The sequence below is a fragment of the Protopterus annectens genome, chromosome 2.part0, assembly GCF_019279795.1.
Source record: "Protopterus annectens isolate FY-2018-M chromosome 2.part0, PAN1.0, whole genome shotgun sequence".
NCBI lineage: Eukaryota > Metazoa > Chordata > Ceratodontiformes > Protopteridae > Protopterus > Protopterus annectens.
The window spans coordinates 1712554151-1712574694 of NC_056728.1; the positions used below are offsets into that span (position 1 = coordinate 1712554151).

Below are 20544 nucleotides of genomic sequence, written 5' to 3' on the forward strand. Positions count from 1 at the left end.
TTTTGTAGCACCACACTAGACTCAGAATCACAAACAGTTCATAAAGAAAATAGCATTTGTTCCTAGTACGTACTTATTTTGCCCCTACTGCCTCTCTAGGACTGGTACCCTCTATTGAAGTTACACTGCCAAGTGAAAAAAAATCCTGCCCAAAAGGTCATTCAAATAAAATGGGCACTAGAAGTGATAGTTCTGGGGTGCAAGAAGGGCTAGAACAACAACTGAACAGGACAATGATTTAACTCAGACTGCTACTCAAATGGAAGCACAGAAGAGATTGGGAGATACAATCTACACTGAACTAAAACTCTGGCCCTACCTGCAGGACTCTTTCCAGAATGCACAGAATCTATCTCAATACTCTGCACCCTTTTGAGCAATCACCTGCATATGCTAACCTTGGAAAGAGACACCTGTTTGAAGTATCTCTCAGCCAGACTAAAGAGCTAGAAGACTGTGCTGGAATTCAGGCTTCCATTGCTTCAGGCTGCACAAAATTAAGTATAAGGGCAGATTAAACAAAAATGGTTGTTGGGCTGAATGAGGTACATGGTGATGCAGTTCCACATGGCATACAATCCTTTATAAGGAAACTGAACATAGCATGGGGGAGATATGCCACTTGGGTAACCAATGGCAAAGTGACAGCAGTCTGACAGTCTGTACCTTCAACCAGTCAACAACTAGTGGCTGTAGCTATATACAAGCAGATGTTTGCCTGCTTGTCCACAGCAATACTGCAATTGTGGGAACATCTGCAATGACAAAAAGGAAACCACAGTAAAATACCAGTGAGAATAAATAAACAAACAGTTGAATAGTTTGGCTATTATAAAATAGTATAATGATGAACGATTTATTTATGAATGGTTACGACTACAAAAAAGCTGTAAAAACAATTTGCAAAATTATTAGCTGTGAAGGTCTTAACTGACATTTAAGACACTTGCAAATGCTACACTCCTGACCACTACATACTCAATGCCTATTCAACAGGTGTTGCTGTAAACAGAAAAGGTCTGAAATCACAGGCAAAATGAATTTCAATGAAAAGCAAATTCAGAAAAAAATGTTGCTCTTGCATACCCAATTATCCTAAACCAAATCTAAGACATGACTGTCGTAGTTGTCCACTGCCAAATAATCCATCAAGTTATAATGAGTTGGATAGTCCCACAGGACAAGCAACAGTCCTATTACAAGAAATGAGATGGTCCTTTTCAAATTAAAAGACAACTCTGCACTCGGTTAACAATGCACTTACGAACAATGACTTCCACCTACAGTACAATAAAGGTATGTGGAGAAGAACCTCCATAAATAAAATGTACATCAATACATGCTTGAAGCTGACTGGAGTTAACACCATTAAATGTGGCAACACTGCCACAAACTTATACAACTACAAACACAACTAGCACTAAGGATAACAGAAGTCAGTTGTTGAGCCTCACAAGAGAGCAAGTAAATGACATAAATAATGCCTGAGCCAAGGTTACAAAACAAAGTAAGTAGTACAGACACAACATAAAAGGTGAAAATGGAGAAAAAGAGCAGTAAAGTAAAACAACAGAGAGAACAGAGACTATACTAACCTATCATACGAAGCAAGCAAGTAAGAGTGAAGTATTAAAAATGATATTCTACAATAGGATAATTTGTGAATGATGGTTCCACTGTTTTCTGATTCCTGCACTATGGCAGCATTTAGATGTATATCATTTCAAGGTATTTACATTTTGCAGGACTTAACCTTTCTTACTTTGTGACATATAACAGTAATACTTCCATATAACTAGCTAACAGTAACCAAGGATTGACGTAATCCTTCCCACCACAGGAAAGCAGTGTCAGATGCTCATTTTTCTATTCCTTTTCACGTACAGGCCGTTACCTAGGAAGCTACGTTCCTTGAATATGTACTACAGACACAGTAGCAGGGAAGGAATTCTGTGACTTCATTTTCAATCCTTCCTAACAGATTCCTCATTTTCTAATGACTTGAGAGATGTGGTCACTGTAGATGTTCAGAGGTCATAAAGCGTGCAAGGTCAGACTATGAGGAAGAAGTTGCATTACCTCATTTTGGTCACATTTCACAATACATTAAAATTTGCTGGCATTCTTGTTAAAAATACCTGCTGAATAACAGAGAATAACAATCTAAATTTCAGACCTTAGAAGTAGTGCACTTTCTTTGTTTGATAACCTGTATATCATGCTACAAAGTCTGAAAGCTCAAACTCTTCAAACCAGAAATCACAGTTAATGTATTAAATTGTACTGCAGTAGGAATATAAAAGGATTCAGTGATCTTGTACTCCTTCACCTTTGCATTTAAGGATACGATCATTTCACATTTTTGAACCAATGACATATGTCTTAATAATGCAATCGAACAGATTCATCTTACAAAGGTCTTTCCTAAAGGGGTACATGCAAGAATAACAGACCCACAAAAGTGTATGAGTATCGGAAAAAAACCCTGCAAATTCCAAGTTTAAATTATGAGGATAAAATGAATAAATCCCTCCCAAAAAACATTACATTTTGCACAGTTCTGAGATTTAAGTATTCTGCGAGAAAACAAATGAAGCTCTCTAACATTAATTTGAGAAACTAACATTTGTGGCCCATATCAAGTAGACCACTTTCACTGCCAAAATATCTAGTAATATAAACCATGGCCTTTTATTTTTTTTTATAACATGGCCTTCATTAATGATAGGTTGAAAAATGACAGACAATTTGTCCAGAAAGAGAACAGCTGGTTTCTTCTTAAATATAAGCCAGGCATTCTACTTCATGCAAAGAAATTTCACTTGTGTGACAATTCACAGTAACAGTAGATGTTTCAGCAGACAGTCACTGTTTCTGTAATATTTTTAACACATGAGAAGCAGCCACAGAGTTAACATCTGCAGCTCTGACAAGTTCAGAGGTAATTGTTAAGCCAATAACCTCAAAAGGCCTTTTTAAGCCTTACCTTGTATTCCCATATATAAATGACAATCTGGACAGAAGAACACTCTTACTTTAATAATTGTTACTCCTGGAGGTCCAAGTCTAAGTCCTGAAAAGGACTTAGTGATTTGTATGTGGTTTTGAATAAACCTGTTGTGGCTCTTAAAAGGGCCTTTGTAGTCTTGAGGAAGACTGTTTTGGCTCTTATAAGGGCCTTTGCGGTGTGGACAGGTGGTCCTGAGGAGGACCTTTTTAGTCCTGAGGAGGACTGTTGTGGTTCTGAGAAGAACCTTTGTGGTGAATTGGTCTTGAGAAGGACCTCTGTAGTCCTAAGGAGGGCTGTTTTGGTTCTGAGAAGAACCTTTGTGGTGTGTTTGGTCCTGAGGAGGACCTTTGTAGCCCTAACAAGGACTTCTGTGCAGTACCCGTCAGGTGGGTGGTTGGGATGTTCCCTTTTGGTCGCCACCTGGGCAGTCAGGGATGGCTCTGTCGTCAGATCTTATATGGTCCTAAAAAGGACCTTTGTCAGTCCAGATAGGTCCCTAGGTAGTCCTGGTAAGGACTGGTGTGCCCCCTTGTTGGTCAAGGCTGGGCTAGGTGAGTTCCAGGTAGGTGGCCCTTCAAAGGATTGGTGTGCCCCCTTGTGGTCCAAGGCTGGGCTTGTAGGTGGAATCCCAGTCAGAATCTTTTGAGGGTCCTGGAAAGGACCTAGTTATCCCTTATAAGGTCTATAGGGTTTGAAACCTCAACCTTTAATATGTACAGTCTGAACTAAAAATGCAGTGCAGGCCTTAGACAAGATGAAAAGAACAAAAATAAATGAAAATCCAAACATAAAACCACTTAATTAAGGCCACAGTGTTACATTCACAAAACGCAACTTAAATGGCATGCAAAGTGTTCATTGTAAAATAAATGAATCTTTGAGCCAGTTCCAGTCCAAAATAAATCCTTTATTCAGTCCTTGCAAATTAAAAATTCAGTACGACCTTCCTCCAAGCATTGTTCTGAGTGACTAATCCTGTGAGGTGCCCTTACTTTTATACAGATCTAAGGGTGTGTGTTAGGTTAGCCAGCCAACCATGTGGTGGGGGATGGGAGGGGACATTGCCTTTATTTTGTCATACTCCCTGGTGGGTGTGGCTAACCTGTTGCATCATTTTCAATTAGGTTGTTTTCAATTAGGTCCAGAATGTAGTTCCAACCAATAGCATTGTGTTACATTTGGAATTACTATTCTCCAGATTCTTTCCTAGATTTTTTCCTCATACAGGTTTATCTTGTTGTCTTTCTTCTTCTAGTTAAAGTTTCAAAATTTAAACTTACATTTTAGCAGTTACAAGTCCAAATTAAAATTAAAATTAAAATACAAACACAAATGAATGAAATGGTCCACTAGTATCTGTGGTTATTTTGCAGTTACTGTTGGAGGTGTGTGTTTATTATTGTTTACTACATTACCTTGGCCCACCTTTGCCAAGCTTTAAAACACAAAACCTTTAACATTCTACATATACAACAAACATAAGACAAAAATCAGTAACCATAAAATTTAGTACTCAGTGTTTATGACAAATGCTTTCGCCTACTTGCTTCTTCAGGGAGGAAGGTGAATAAGGAAGTTGAAAATTAAAATTAATGATTTATAAGCTTTAGTATTAATTTCAGCAACTCTTTTAAAAGCATAATTGTGTTAGGTGTGGGTACCCTGGTCCTAATTAGGATTTCTTATGTTATTAAAGCAAGAAATTGTGGGTTGAAACTGTTTAAAATGCTAAAATAAGCTAAAATAGGACTTTGGCGCCAAAAAAACATAGACTTGTGCTTGGCGGTTCTAACTAGGGGGTTGTGGCTGGCTCTATGGAACTGAAGATGGGCTACAAAGGGTCGAGAGGCTCGGTGGTGCCATGACCACCTCGTGGAGGTGTAAAGTGAAAATTCTGAATTTTAGCACTTAGTTTTAGTGGGTATGAGCTTAAAGGTTTCATATATGAACTCACATTTAAGAATTAGCTATATCTGTGGAATTTATTTTGTGTTTTTTATTTTTTATTAAGTTCAAATGAATTGTGCATTTGGCGCCAAAAAACAAATTTAAAAACAAAAAGCTGTGATTGGGGAGGGTACCCTGATCCTAGTTGGGATCTCTCCTGCTAGAAAAACTTAAAAGTGTGGATTAAAGATGTGTTTTGCTTATGAATAATGTTTTTGGTGCCAAAAAAATGCTAAATTGCGCTTGGCGGACCTCACCAGCAGATTGTGGCCAGCCTTGTGGAACTAAGGAACGGCCCCAGTGGGACAGATTCCTCCTTGGAGCCTTAATTGCCACGTGGAGGTGGGAAATTAAATGTCTGATTTTTAATGCTTAGTAGAGGTTGGTATGGCCTTCCTGGTCCCATATATGACCTTACTATTTTAAAAATGGCTATAACTGTTGAAATAATAAGTTATTTCCTATTTCTGTTGTTTTTGGTGCTAAAAAACGCTAATTTGCGCTCGGTGGTCCTACCTGGGGGGTTGTGGCTGACCTTGTGGAACTCAAAGTCAGCTAGGAAGGGCGTGGAGCCTTGGTGGTTGGAAAACCACCCAGTGGTGGTGGAAAGGGAAAATATCATATATAAATGACAGTATACATTACCCAGGAGAATGTAGTTGTGTTTAGGTGACACTGCATTTGCAAGCTATGTCTGTCCAATAGGAGGAAAGGTATGAGTTCATGTAGTACATTTTTGATTTCCCATCCATGGTCAGGGTTCTTTTGATCAGGGTGAGGGACAAAATCTGCTTCACATGGATGGGAAGCCTGTTACAAAGATGGGGCAGTCTCGGAGGCACACATCTTTCCCTCAGACATGTTCTGTTTATGTTAAAAATGAGGTTAGGTCTTTTTATTGGGTATTTCTAATGCTGTTAGACTTGTTGATGTGCAACAAGTTACTCAGTACTGGATCAGATGATGCGTTATAAGCCAGGCACAGATCACCTCTCATGCAGTCTGTAAAACAATACTATAAATGGCAAGGCTAAGAGGTGGTCTGAGTATTCCATGTGGTTTATGCCTTGGATTTTTTTTTTTGGTAAGGAAACTCTATGGCTGTTCCAGGTGCTGTATATGATTTGGCCAAGGCATTCAACACTACTACTTACCTGGGAATCAAGCATTGTCAACCATACCGAAAGGAGCATTAATTGTACTCTATGACTAGTCTAATGAGGGCTAAACACAGTGAAAAAAAATGACATATTTGGACCTGAATGCCATAACCTTGCAAATGAGCTGCCCAAAATAGAATATCTAAATTATGTACAGAAGAGAAGACTTCCTTGAAGAAGAAGAGAGACTGTTTAACAACTTTAGTCAACGTGGATATGATATGGGGAAACTGGATTTGAACAATGATACGATTATGGATTTATGAAAAGGAAAAGGTAGACTCTATTACTCTTCTAGGACTCATGAAGGTAATAGCATACATCATCCTTCTGCTACATGAAGAAAAGCATCTATTATGAGAGTCAATTTGACCCACATGATGGATCATGAGAACGTTTGCCAGGTAGTTAAGAAGTACTGGCCGATTTTGACATCAGACAAAAAGATCAAAGGAATTGTAGGTGATGCCCCAAGCTTTTTGTTCAAAAACAAAAATAATCTTAAAAGAATATTATGTAATAACGATGGTACACGTTCCAACATTAATTATGTTCGTACCAACTTGTTGGTAACAAAGAAATGTGGCTTTTGTAAAGTCTGTAGTGTTATTAATTGCACTAACACATTTATGCATCCTGTCACTAAGCAGAAATTTACTTTCCATGGATCAGCCAATTGCTTAAGTAGCAATGTTGTCTACACTGCAACATGTACTCTGTACTGCATTCTATGTTGAGAAAATGAATATGAAGCTTAAAGAAAGGATCAGTAAGCACCACTCGGATATTCGCAACAATAAGGAAACCAATTCTTTATTTACACATATCCGTGACCATGAAGGACATAGTTTTATTTTTATGGCTATTTCTTTGTTGCAGCCCACAATAAGGGAAGGAGATTTAGTCAACCTGACAGAAAGAGAAGAAGCCAAATGGATAATGAGGCAGAGAGCTGATTGCTCCCCTGGTCTCAATGGATGTGTTCCTTTGAAACCCTTCCTTACGAATCGGAGAGCTATCCAATATGTCTCTTCGTTGAGCTGGTTTGCCGTTTTTGCTCACTAGGCTATTTGTTGTAGTAATCATGGATTTGAGCTACTATGTTCTTTGATACTTTGTAACATTATGGTTTTGCTAGACACAGAAAAAGTAGAAGTACTGTCCATCCGCATAAGGTGTGCGATTAATTTTCTTTTATGAATGGACTCTTCATGAACGGATGAGTTGCGATAACATTTAGATAATAGTTTTTTTTATTTTTGTTCATCTACTGCTTCTATATTTTTTAATAAAGGAATTTTAACAAAGGATTTTTAACTTTAAGGAAGTAGGATCCCAGCTATAGCCTGGAGGTGTGCGCACTATTGACTTTTTTGATTGGTTATGACTCTATACCAATGAAAATGGAGAATACCTTTACGTTGAGCTAGCCTTATTGAATGTAGATGGTTTTTAAACATTAGAACCCGGATGATTCATCGGATCTGAAGAAGACTTTGATAGCTGAAAGCGCTTGTCCGTCCGTTCTCTACAAAGGGTTCTTTTTTATGCTTTTTATGTTTTTCCTTGCATTTTTGCACTTGTAAACAGCGTATTGTGAAGACTCTTCTGCATTTTTCTTCAAAATAGAATAATTTGTGACAAAGCTTCTTGGGGATATTAGTGTCTTTGGGATAAATATAATTGCATCAAGCCTGCAGTCATCTTCAAACTTGGTCAACCAGGGGCTTATAATGTAAGCTTTGAGTTTTGAAAAACAGAAGCCAAAAAGGATTGGTCCCACACCTCGTCCTGACGGATTCTGCTGCTGTCTGGGCTTTTTGGGGAGGTAGAGTCCCCTATCCTGACTTCTTGTGTCTGATCTGTGAGGCAGTTGGCAATCCACTGGGTGACACACGCGTTTACTCTTAGTTTTGTGAGCTTATCGACATTACCCAAATAAGGAATAGTGCTGAATACCTTGGCTAGGTCAAGATAGGCAATGTGTGCAGTTTTGCCCTCGTCCATAGTATTAATGCATTTCTTGAAGAAGTCTGCCAGATTCAGCAGGCATGATCAGCCCTTGACAAATCTAAACTGTATTGAATCTCGTGTTTGAGGATTTTGTATATCTTTATTTATAATACCCATTACAATTCTTTCCATAGCCATGCATGTGAGAATAGTCAGATCTGTAATTACCCAGCTAAGCAGAAGTCCCGCCCTTGTGCAGGGGGATAACTGCTGCATTCCTCCATTCACTAGGCACAAAGCCAGTTTGGAAGCTAAGGTTGAACAAGAATTCAAAAGGGTCTGACAAGTCATGTTTCATGTTATTCAGGAGGTAATCTGGGATATTATCTGGGCCCATAAATGCAGTATTTTTCTTTTCTTTTTTTTTTTTTTTGCTTTGAACAGTGCTTTGAGGACTTGTTCTTTAGTGATAGCCAGGGGAGTTATAGTCATGGGTATCACCAGGGAAATGTTGAGGGGGGACACTGGGATGGAACTGGGGCTAAAGTTGTCAACTAGTAAGTTTCCTACACCCTCTAACTCTGCATATGTGATTCATTATGTTACCTTTGAGGTTGCATACATAGCTGAAAAAGGCTTTATGGTTGTCCTTTGCCTGCAAGGCTATTTTTACCTTTTTTTACCAATTTTTCAAATTGGACTTTGGTGGATTTGATAAGACTGCTGACTTGCTTACTTAGTTTGATGAGAGTTCTTTTTTGCTTTCCTGGGCATTGCACTTCCTGGTCTTTGTCAGGGTTTCCTTTCTTTTGTTATATAACTTGTTACTGGGATTCTACCAGGATGGCTTGTTGTTTGAGTCAGTCCAATGCTTATTTTCCTCAATACAATTACTTGCATGGGTATAGGGTTTCTGTGAACAGTATGGTTTTGGGAGGTGGGGCCTGACATTTTGCTAGGGTGTCACTCAGTAGTACATAGCTTGACTTGGAATAGTTTCTAAATGTACTAAGGTTAAATCTGGTGACAGGTTTTAGTATGAATTCAAAGGAGACAGCTTTATGATCTAGCCTGACAAATTAGGACATAACACTCAGTTGGGTGCAAAGTTTCACTGTGAGGATCAGATCATAGATGTTGACACCCCTAGTGGATATACGGACTAAGTGGTCCAGAGTATTTGTGTTGACATCTAAGAATCTCTGAACCTGTGCAATGGATGTTGTACATGTTTTCCAGTTTATAGTGGGGTAGTTGAAGTCACTCAGGACTATAGTACTGAGTTCAATGCAGAGCAACTCCAGTAATTTAGATATGCAGTACAGGTGTCCTGGGTCATAGACAGAGGCTGTATAGCTTGCAATGATATGATATGGGACTTTGTTTATGGTGAGTTGGACATGGAGTAGCTCAAGTGGGTCATACTGCTTGGTTGGTCTTGAGGTGTGACTGTTTTTGATGAATATTTAGATACCTCCACCTTTTGTACCTTCATGTGCAGTAGCTGGTCTAAATGTGTGGAATGCATTGTAGCCCTGCACTGCCAAAAAGCTCTCCTTGGCTTTAAATTGCGTCTCTGGAACTACACATATGTCTATGTTCTCCAAGGTAAGGAGAGCTTGGAAGGAGTGGGGTTTGCTGGTTAGACTACTGGCACTGGCACTGACATTGTCCTGGGTCTGGCATATGCTAGGGTGCAGGCTGATGTCACCTATAAAAAAAGATGGACTCCTGTATTCACAATAAAATAGGCATTACTCATACCATCTCCTTTTATTTCTTTTTTTGCCAATAAGCCTCATGGAGGTCATATCCTGTAGGTTTACCTTCATATGTGCGTGATGCACATGGGCGATTACAAGAAGATCGAAAGAAAGTTCCCAAACATCCACAAAATCGAAAAAAAATTGTCCGAATGTGCAATGAGCGAATGTATATTGGCATTTACTCAATGCAGATTTCGCATTTTGGGTGCAGATTGCACTATAGCAGGGATCAGGAAATGGTCCCTTTCCCCACTGTAGTGCAATCTCGGAGTTAGTATATTAAAGTAGGGGGGGTGGGGGGTGCAGGGGGGTTGTCCCCCTGCATTACGACGTGTATTCGCATTTTTTGTTCGAAAATCATTGAATCTGGTTTTCCAGATTTTGATTTTCGAACTTTGGTGATGTTAGACGTTACATTTTTCGCAGTTTTGAGTCGCACAACAATGCATTCGTATATGTCATTTACGAACATATGAAGGTAAACCTATCCTGTATGTAGAAGAGCTGCTTTTATTACAAAACTTTAGAATGAGAGTTTCGCCATACAGTGTTAGATGTTGGTACCTGAGAAGAGATGGGGGCTGCCCTAAAAAAGAAAACTGGCAGCAGTTTATACAGCAAGTGCCCCCTTGAACATCTACTGCTTTGGTGGTTTCTGACACAATTGTACTATCTTTACTGAAAGGTTATTATTGCAGTAACATTCATAACAAATGGAAAATAGACTCTTATAGCTCCCTCAAAAAATGGAAGGATGTCTTCCTGTCCTGGAGGGCTGCTACAAAGGATACCCAGAAGGCCTGTCATACCAAATCCCAACTCTACCTCTGGACTGGGTATCCAACGTTTAGTGATTGGAGACTGAGGGAACAATGACAAAATGGCTGCCCTACAAATGTCTAGTGTTTAAATCTACCTGAAATAGGCTGATGAAGTGGAAGATGCCCTGGCAGAATGTGCTCTCACGTGCTCCTGCAGAGGCCTACCATTCATTTTGTAGCAGAATGCAATGCAGTTCACCAACCACTTAGCATATGCCTAGGAACCTTTTTTCCCTCCTCCTTAACAAGGAAATGTTACAGTTTATAGGTTGTTATGTAAGTAATAGATAATTAGCATGCAGATTATTATGAGCCTAACAATACCAAATTAAGTAGTTCCCCTGAGCCTCAAAAAGGGGAAAAGCAAGACAGAGCAGGGGAGAATTTGAGGCTGCCCATCCAATTATCTAGGTTTAGCTTGAAGGTGGCAAGGGTGTTACTCTGCTTCACATGTAGTAGAAGTTTGTCCGAGAAGTGACTGATATATTGGGATACAAATCTATCATGACAACCTATCTTAGGTTCAAAGGTAAGTACTAGGCAGTCTGTCTGCAGACAATTTCAAGCCTAGCCAAAAAACTCTATTCAAAATTTCCCTGTAGCCTCAAGAAGGGCAAGACAAGACTGACCAGGACAGAATGTGAGGCAGCCTGCCCAATTATCTAGGTTTACCTTGAAGGTGGCAAGGGTGCTACTCTCCTTGACATGAGTGGAAGTTTGTTCTAGAGGTGAGGGATACATTTGGATATAAATCTATTATGCCAACATGTCTTTTTTATCTGCTGTTGAAGGTTTAGTTTCTATAACATAGCATTCAATGTACCATTATTTCTAAAAAGGAATAGGAGACCAAACAGGTGTAGATCTTTCATGGCATGAAAGGCTAGATATAGATCTCCATAGAGGAGTCTACAAGAGATGAGTACAGAGAAAGATTTGATCTTTTTTAGTTGTAAATCTTTAAAGTCTCTCAAATTATATGATTTGTTTAGACTGATACATGCTAAAAGTTGTATTATATTTAATAATGTCTGATAACATATGCGTAAAGGGGAGTTAAGACTTTTTTTGATCTAGTAGAGATGCATTTGGAAATTAAATAGGCCAGATAAAAGGCTTTTCAAACTACTATGGAGACATGATAGTGAAATTATAAGGAATTACTAACAAGAGTACCCAAATCCCATACAACAGTGTGTCACTGGTGGGGTGCATCTCTTATAAAGTAAGTGAAACTGCTTTGTTTACCAAAATGAACTATGCTACAATTTTTATTTTTTTTTACATTTAATTTGAGACCACCATCCTTGCACCAGTTAACATGGTCTATGCTTTGTTGGATCAATTTTGAGTCAGCTGAAGATAGAATAACAACACCCAAGTTTTAGTCATCTGCAACCATAGGCTAGAAGTACTGGTCTGAAGGTCTGAGGATTATATGCCAAATAAGAGAGGGCCCAAACTTGAGCCCTGTGGTATACCACTGGTAGCTTTTTTTGGCTTTCAGAAGTGGCACTAGCTAGTTTAACCACATGGGTTCTGCCAGATAACCATTTAGTTATCCATCTCAAAATATTTATATTCAGATTTACAAGTTTATCAATAATACATGTAAGAGAACAGTGTCAAAGGCCTTGGCCAGGTCTAGATATGCTGTATACACTGCATAACCACCATACACTGCTTCAGTAACATTTTCAAAGCCTCTAATGAGGTTAAAGAGGCAGGACATTCCTTTGATAAAGCCATATTGATGAAGCTCCAAGGTTCTGAGATTTTCAATGCCCAGATTAATGAAGTATGAGATAATGTGCACCATAGCTTTATATATGAGGCTAGTGAGACTAATGGGTCTATAGTTTCCAGGGTCTTACTTAATGGTAGGAGGTTTAGTTTAACCAGGTACTTGAGTTACCATTTGTTCTGCAAAGAAATAGGATATTAAAGAGGGGTGGATCTGTGACATCTGGTTGATGTCCCACCAAACTGCCAAGAAGATGTGACGTCCCCTACTATCTTGGATCAGTAACTAAGGAACTTCAGTCCTCACTACTGACTCCAATATGAGACCGCCACTTAAACAGGAGTAATATTTTACAATTTTCCCCTAAGAGCACAACAGGAACACCCTCTATAACCTAGGACTGTAATGTATACTTCTATCTGCCCCTAATGTAACTCCTTATTACACACTTCAGAACAATGTGTCCCAGTTTAAGACCTCTGATATACTCACACAAATAAATTAAATCTCACACATCCAAACACTTCTGGCAAAGACTGACGCAGATTTCCAGCTGTGTCCCTTCCCCAAAATAATACGGTAAAACGTTGCCACCAACCAGAGTGTCTACATGCCCTTTCAAAGGAGCGTCCAATTATTAAAATTAGATATAAAAAAAAATGGTAGCATATGACCTAAAGCAACCAGGCTTTCAGAGTGACCCAGGAATTATCAAAGCAGGTATAAGCACTCTCAAATCACTAAAAAACACACTGACTGACCAGCCACAATGTAAGATAATAAAAAGATTTAATAATAAGCAAAATGATTAAAAATGTAAAACAGTAATTGCAATAAACAAACACAATTCAATCACCAGGAAAATTAAATTAATACTGAAGGATAGAAATCCAACATTTAGAAAAAACTCTGATTAGCTATAGTTTCCTGTCTAACTGAAGTACATTGTCCCTGATCTAAACTAAATATTACAGCAGAGCAAAGGCAGGCTTACAGTTTTTGGTGAGTCCTTTGGGCACCGACAGCTCAGTACAACACAACTCAACTAACCAACAACTATAACTAACTTCAACTGTCTTCAGCAGGCTCTTTTATAGACTATGTTAACTGTCTCAACTGTTCCAGTTCTTATTTTCATTTCACTGTTAGAAAATCAATAAACAGCTTTTTATTAAAGTTCCTTCCTGTCTAGCAACTGGAAACATTCTGATGACATCATCTGTTGACCAGCTGACTCTGAGGCAGTCTGCATTTAGAATCTCCTGCACAAACATGCACAGTTAGACATGTAACAGAACACTGTTCAACTTTTTTTTTTAAACATCCTGTAGAAACAAAGTATTAATCAACATTTACAATATCATAGCTAGGCAGGCCGGGATACAATATACAGGTTAACCTAAAACTATGTACAAAACTTCAACCAGTCATGCTAACACAGATGACAGTGCCTAATTTCTTCACACACACCCCCATATAACTCCAGCAAGATTTTCAAGTGACCCTTGAAAAACGATGTTTGAAAAAAAAAAAAATGGGTCGGGTGTGGGAATATATCAACTCACTCCTCTTCTGGACAATCCATCTGCACTGGCATTCTTAACACCACTGCAGTGTTATATTGTCATGTCATATGTTTGCAACCCTAGACACCACCTCAGTAACTTGGCTTTCTGCTTGCTGACTCTATTAAACCATGTTAAAGGTTTATGATCTGTGAGTACAGTGAATTTTCTTCCATGCAGACAAAGCTCCAACATTTGCAGTGCCCATACTATGGCTAGACATTGTTTCTCCACAGCTGTACAACATTCTTCCCTAGGTTGAACTCTACAGCTAAGATATACCAATGCGTGTTGTTCTCCTTCTCAGGCTTGAAAGGCTAACACTGATCTCCATGGAAGAGTCTCTAAAAGAAAGAGTTGCCAGTCCATTATAACAGCTAAGATTTTTGAGGTCACTGATATTTTAGTTACAAATCTCTGAGATCTCCCAAGTTGAATAACATGTTCAGACAACTACTTGCCAAATGGTGCAGTATATTTAATAATTTGACTAATGAGATATGAATAAATGGGAATTAAGTCTTCTTTTGAATCGAGTGAAGACACCTTTGCATTCTACTGCACTGACAAGATGGTGAAATGACAAACAATTATCAACAAGAGTGCCCAGGTTCCTTATGAAAGTCTGACTGCAGGAGTGTGGCACAAACACAGTATGTGAAATGTTTTGTTTACCAAAATAACCTATGGTATGTTTTTTCACATTTAGCTTGAGACCACTACCCTTATACCAACTGTTAACATGGCCTACCCATGGTGGAGCAACTGTAATTCAGTGGAAGATCACATAACACCCAACTTACAATTGTCTGCAAACTTGGATAACCACTGGCTAGAAGTGTCGAACCAGAGGTCTGATAAATACATGCCAAATAAAAGAGAGCCTAACTCTGAGACCTGTGATACATCACTAGTAAAATGTTTCCTTTCAGAAGTGGCACCTGTGACTGTCTACATAGGTTCTGTCAGACAACTAGTTGATGGGTGGAACTGGTTCTAAGTAATGCTGCAGTTGTCTGCATACTTTAGCCATGTCTTGGATCCTTTTTGTTCTAATGTTTCCTGACAGATACCAGTAGTTAGATCAACCGATTAAAAGACATCTTCAATATTACTTAAGACACAAAGGTTGGATTTATTCTAAGGCCGACTCTGTCAGTATGGAACACCATGAATGGTTGTTCTGCCATCAGGACTTGCAGTTCTAAAATCCTTCTTGTGGATACAACTGCTACAGACATTTAGAAGGCAGTCTTACAGGGCAGAAACCTTACAAGAACTGAGGCTGTCAGCTGGAAAGGGTCCTAAGTCAACTGCTCCAACATGAAATACAGGTCCCAAAAGGGAAGGATAGCCCTACTCTGAGGTTATAAGTGAGTCACTCCTTTAAGAACAGTTGACCAACAAAACTGCTGTCAGAGATAAAAGTAGCAGAAGGCAAGGAGGTATGACAAAAATGTGCACATTTACAGCAGTAAGACAGCTCTGCTCTAAAAAGATCTGACAATTTAGCAAGAACGGGGGACACCTCTGCTTTCTGTGGGCCCTTGTTCTTCTTTTCCATTTCATCAGGTGTAATTTGCGTGTGGTATACTTTCTGGCTTCTTTTTCCTTTCAAATAGTTAGCAAGTCCTGAGAGAAATAAGCTTCAAATTCCTCCTGGCTGTAAGCCTGAAATCTTTCAGGTTTGGATCATCACTGTACTGACCCTCTAGGTGTGCAAGTCTATCTCTTGTGGCAGTAATAAGACAGGTTATTCATTCATTCATTGTTGGTTAAATGGTGAATGGGTTGGTACAGGACCCTTTTCAACCATGTAACAGGACATGATAAGGCAAAACAATTACATTCATTTCAACTTCCAGCTAAACATTAAGTGCTAAAATACACAAAAAACTTATTTACCACTTTGAGAAATGAGGCAAATCAACAAGTATGATCAAATCTATGGGCTAGCCATTTAGCTCTTCAGATGGCACAGCAGTTGTGTTCAGCAGATGCAGCTACAAAAATGAATCTTGTTTTGAGTTGTCTGTGACAAGACAATATTTTGCCCCAAATCAGAATTGCTTAAACATAGTAAGGTCTGGCTCAGTATAATTATGGTGGCTGCCAAAAAAAGTACTGAATATAGCAACAAAGATTAAACAACTGGAGGGGAGCGTGGCCAAGATGGTGAACAAATAGCGCAAAATATTTGCTCTGCTTCTTTTTAGTTATTCTGGCAGACTTTATAAGTTATTCTGACAGGATTTTATAGTACAAACATAACAAAAAAGATTTTACAACTATAATCTGAGGCATCCAAACAAGTTTCTAATAATTTTGGAAAGAAAAATCAAGTTTTGTGATCTTTATGATCTACATCATTTTCCTGTCAGAAGTGTATTAAGTATTTTGTAAAAATGAGCCACTCTATAAAGTTAATTCTCAGGAGAACTTAATAAAGAAGGAATTACAATCTATTTTGAGTAGCATCCAGGATCTTTCTGTTAAAATGGACAAACTAGAGATTAGAATGGACAATATAAAAGAAGAATTTAAGAAACAAATGGATCTGTTAAATGAAGTTATAAAGCAACAATCAGTACATATTTAAACAGAGGAAGCAGTAAATGATGGAGTTCAGAAATTTTGCTCAAGCATTGTGGTCGGATAACTGTATTATTACCAACTCTTTGATCTTTTTTAATGCTATAATCCTGGTTTCTATCCCAACTCCACAAGTGTCTCTTCTCTGGTCTACATTAGCTACAGCAAGGACAGTTGTTACAAAGAATTGCAAATGTAAACTGCTCTGTCTTTCACTGAATTTGTTTGTTTAGCTAAGACTGTTTGTAAAAAAATAACTGTTAACCATAAAAATGAGAACTCCTAATGTCACTCACCAATATAGATCTTAGTAAAAATTAAGTGACTTACTTAAAAAGTTTTGATGGTTTAGCTTAATATATGGAATTCTTGTTATGGACTTTTGTAAATAGTTACGATATTGCTATGTTTTCAAAAGTTTTGTTTTTGTTTGTTATTTAAAATCTAATAAAAAGATTTTTGAAAAAAAGCTAAAACAACTGGAAATGGGATCTTTAGAAAAGGGCAGAAGCAAATTACACCGAAAAAAATGGGAATTATGGGAACAATAGATGCGGAATAATGTTTTGGAGGATAAAGAGGTTTAAATTTTGAATGAGCTATGTCATGTTTGCCTGACAATGATTGGACAGATTATAAGTGAGTACATAATGTTGCTTAGATTGTATGATATATAACAACATATTTGATGTATAATGCTTGTAAATGTAAACTTGTTAATACAGCCAAACTGTTTTTATATAAATGTAAGTTTGCCTATGTCACAAGTGGTAATTCAAAAACGTTTAAAAAAAGACAATATTTTGAGCAGGGAAGCAATGATGGGTACAGCATATTTGATACTAAGGATAAGTTCTTGGTAATGGATTGTTTTGTTTGGGGTGACACCATGTAGGCTGCATTGCTTTGCTGTGAATCTCCAATACATCTGCACCACCATCAAACACCAGAATTGCCTGCACCAACCTGGAGCTATAAGGATCATACTTATCTATTCCTGTACATGCACTGGAGTATGAAGAGCAGAAACATTAAGAAAAATAAACACTGCTTTGGTAAGAATTGAGAATAACATACATAAAGCAAAGGAAAAGAATGAAAAAGGGAAGTTAGATAGTACTGAGATTTAAGTAAACACAGCCTGGATTATGTTGACTGCACTTCCCAGGACCAACAGTGAGAAGTAATCTTGCAATGGTATGATGCAGAAAAAAATATTTCACATCTCAAAAACAGTTCTATTTATACTCTTGATATACATAATATTGGTTCATTTTGAAGAGTAACACACTGCCAATTTCAGTTAATTCTGTGGGAAGAGTATTCCATGCTATTGGAGCAAGTTTGTAAAAGGATCTTTATTAAATAGCAAGAGTAAATTGTGGCCTTTTAAGTTTGAGACTGTTACTGTTCCGAGGAAGAACAGGTTGAGGTATGAAACACTGACCCGACAAGAGGAGACCACTAAATTTAACTCTGTATCTTGAATATAAGGGTATTAAGCAGGAACATGGCTATAGCAACAAGTTCATAGGTTCATAGATTAGTACTAGGCTAACTGCCCCTGCGAGTCATTTTACGCCTAGCCATTTATCCCCTGTGAGACTCAAACCATGTACCTTGTGTTTGTAAGGCAAACACCTTAACCATTAGTCCACCCTCCCAACCCAAGGGGTAGTTACTTAGCTCTTTTGATGTTATGGCAATGCTGCTTGGTAGGTTTAGCAAGACAAATGAATCTAACAATCTTGTTTCCAGCCATATGCAACAAGGTAATGTTTTGTCTAGAAAGGAGAGCAACAATGGGTAGATTATTTTCAAATCTGGGGGTGAGCACATTAATGATAATGGAGTTTTTTGCTTTAGGAGTGATGTCTAGTAGGCTGACTTAAGTTATTGTGAAGATCCAATACATTTGCACCATCCTAGTCATCATGTTGTCCTTGCTAGCCTGCTGGTGAAAGCAGGAGCCTAGAGTAAGGAACCTCTCATTTTGAAGGCACTACCTTCTGTGATGCCCTTGCATTGGCCCAGTAATCAAGGAGCCTCAAACCTCACCACTAGTACCAGTGAGGGGCGTCCACATTGGGGGGATAACAAGTACACACACAGTAAAATACAATTTCCCTTAAGAGCACACAGAGATCACGGTTAGTCTGGGGCTGGTTTCTCCTTTTCTCTCCAGATCCCCAATATGACTTCCCACTGGCACAGCTATAGGGTTCAGATCTCAGCCAAGTAGCCAAGCCAAAACCACCAGTATCCTCTCTGCCCAACCAGTGCTTCGTGTCCCTGCCCAAGTTGTCAATATGATAGTTACCAGTCCCTGCCCAAGTAACTGACACACATACACTGAGATATGGTTAATATACAAACACACAGACACTCCTGGGGAAAGTTGGCACAGGTTCTCCAGCTATGCCTCCTTCTGCCCAGACTATACGGTAGTACCACCTGCCACCAACTACTCTTATCAGCTACTCTAAAGGCCCTTACAAAGGGTGACCAATTCTACTGTGTAATGTTACTGTTATCCATGTAGTAAGTGTGACGAACAGCAAGGCTACTGGAGTGGATTGTACAGTATCACCAAATACATGCAAGTACTCTAAGAGCTTAAATATCTCTACATAAAACAGCTACAGTTAAAAGATTTAAACATATTTAATAATAAAAACACAATATAATACTCATTACTTCAACACAGTGACACTAGAGAGCTCAGAAATCACAGGAAATACTTTAAAACAACATTGTAGGACAGTCTGACATAAATATAGAAAACAGCTAGACTAACCTTGCTATTTCTATCTACCTCTAAGAGAAGTACTAAGATCTTAATTCTACTTACAGAGCAAGGCACAGTGCTGGTGAGTTGTTAACCGATCTGAAGACAAATACAAAACACACTCTCTTTCTCTGAGAGATCGCTCTTAAAATGATAATACACATTACTGCTGACTCATTTCAGATTACATCATTCTTGTCACCTCTACTTAAGTTACCAGCTCACAAAACTTAAAATTTAACATGTTTATGTTAAGAATACTTATTAGAAGCTGACAATTCTCTCTTTGATGTTTACCTGAGCTGGATGTCATAAAACAATTACTTTGGAAACCTAGTAATTAACTCTGTCTTTATCAGCTTATTTTCTTCGACTTTGCTAGTTAACTCTGTATGTCCCAGTTTTCTACCATGAAAAAATACATTACATAGGCATAGAGTTTATACACATTTCTTTCTTCCAGCAGGGTGCACTGTGGCTACATTTTGAAGCTCAGCACATAACAGCTTTCTTACATTTGTGAAGCAAGCCTGTGGATCATATTAATATTTACAATGACATAGAATCATTTACAAAATTCTATCTAGCTAGGCTGGCAGCCTTCATATTTCTCACACCTTCCATTTTTAGTGTTCAGGATCACCGCTCTTGCCTGGAGTAAAACTTGACTGGAGAAGCTTGATCTAACAACTCAGATGTTGACTGCGGGGGGTGGAAGGAGGAAGGGAATCAGTTGTGACTGCTTGGAAAGAATTATTGAACAATATCCAAACTACCTTCCAGTTTTATCCTTTCTTTTACCCTGCCATGTATGCTTCTCCCATTATTTGTTTGTTTTCATTTGCTGATCCTTTGGCTGGTTCTTAAAAAAGGGAACAGTTTCTGAAGGACAACTTCTACAATACTGCAGGAAAGGGGGTGCAAAGGTAACTACATTATTTAAATAACCGTGCATCTTCCCACCAATTTTTAAACCGTTCTGTGAGGGCTTCCCAAACAAGGATTACCTGCCTATGAACATTCAAGAGTCTCCCCTTAACATCCTCTGATAGTGACTGGACCCTGGGCCAGACATGACACCTGATAACTGAACCAGTAGGTGCCACCCTACAGACTGTATCTACACCACAGTGTACCCACACTTAATCATACATATCCCTATACTTAAGAAGAGTTAAACACATTTTTGGGATCTGAG

The 20544-nt window shown here is 38.5% G+C and overlaps 1 protein-coding gene across 3 annotated transcripts in view; it reads right to left on the reverse strand.

The window, feature by feature from the left end:
- LOC122793591 (Golgi integral membrane protein 4-like) overlaps nucleotides 1–20544 on the reverse strand; it is a 1583571-nt gene that overhangs the window by 484256 nt on the left and 1078771 nt on the right. The window lies entirely within an intron of this gene.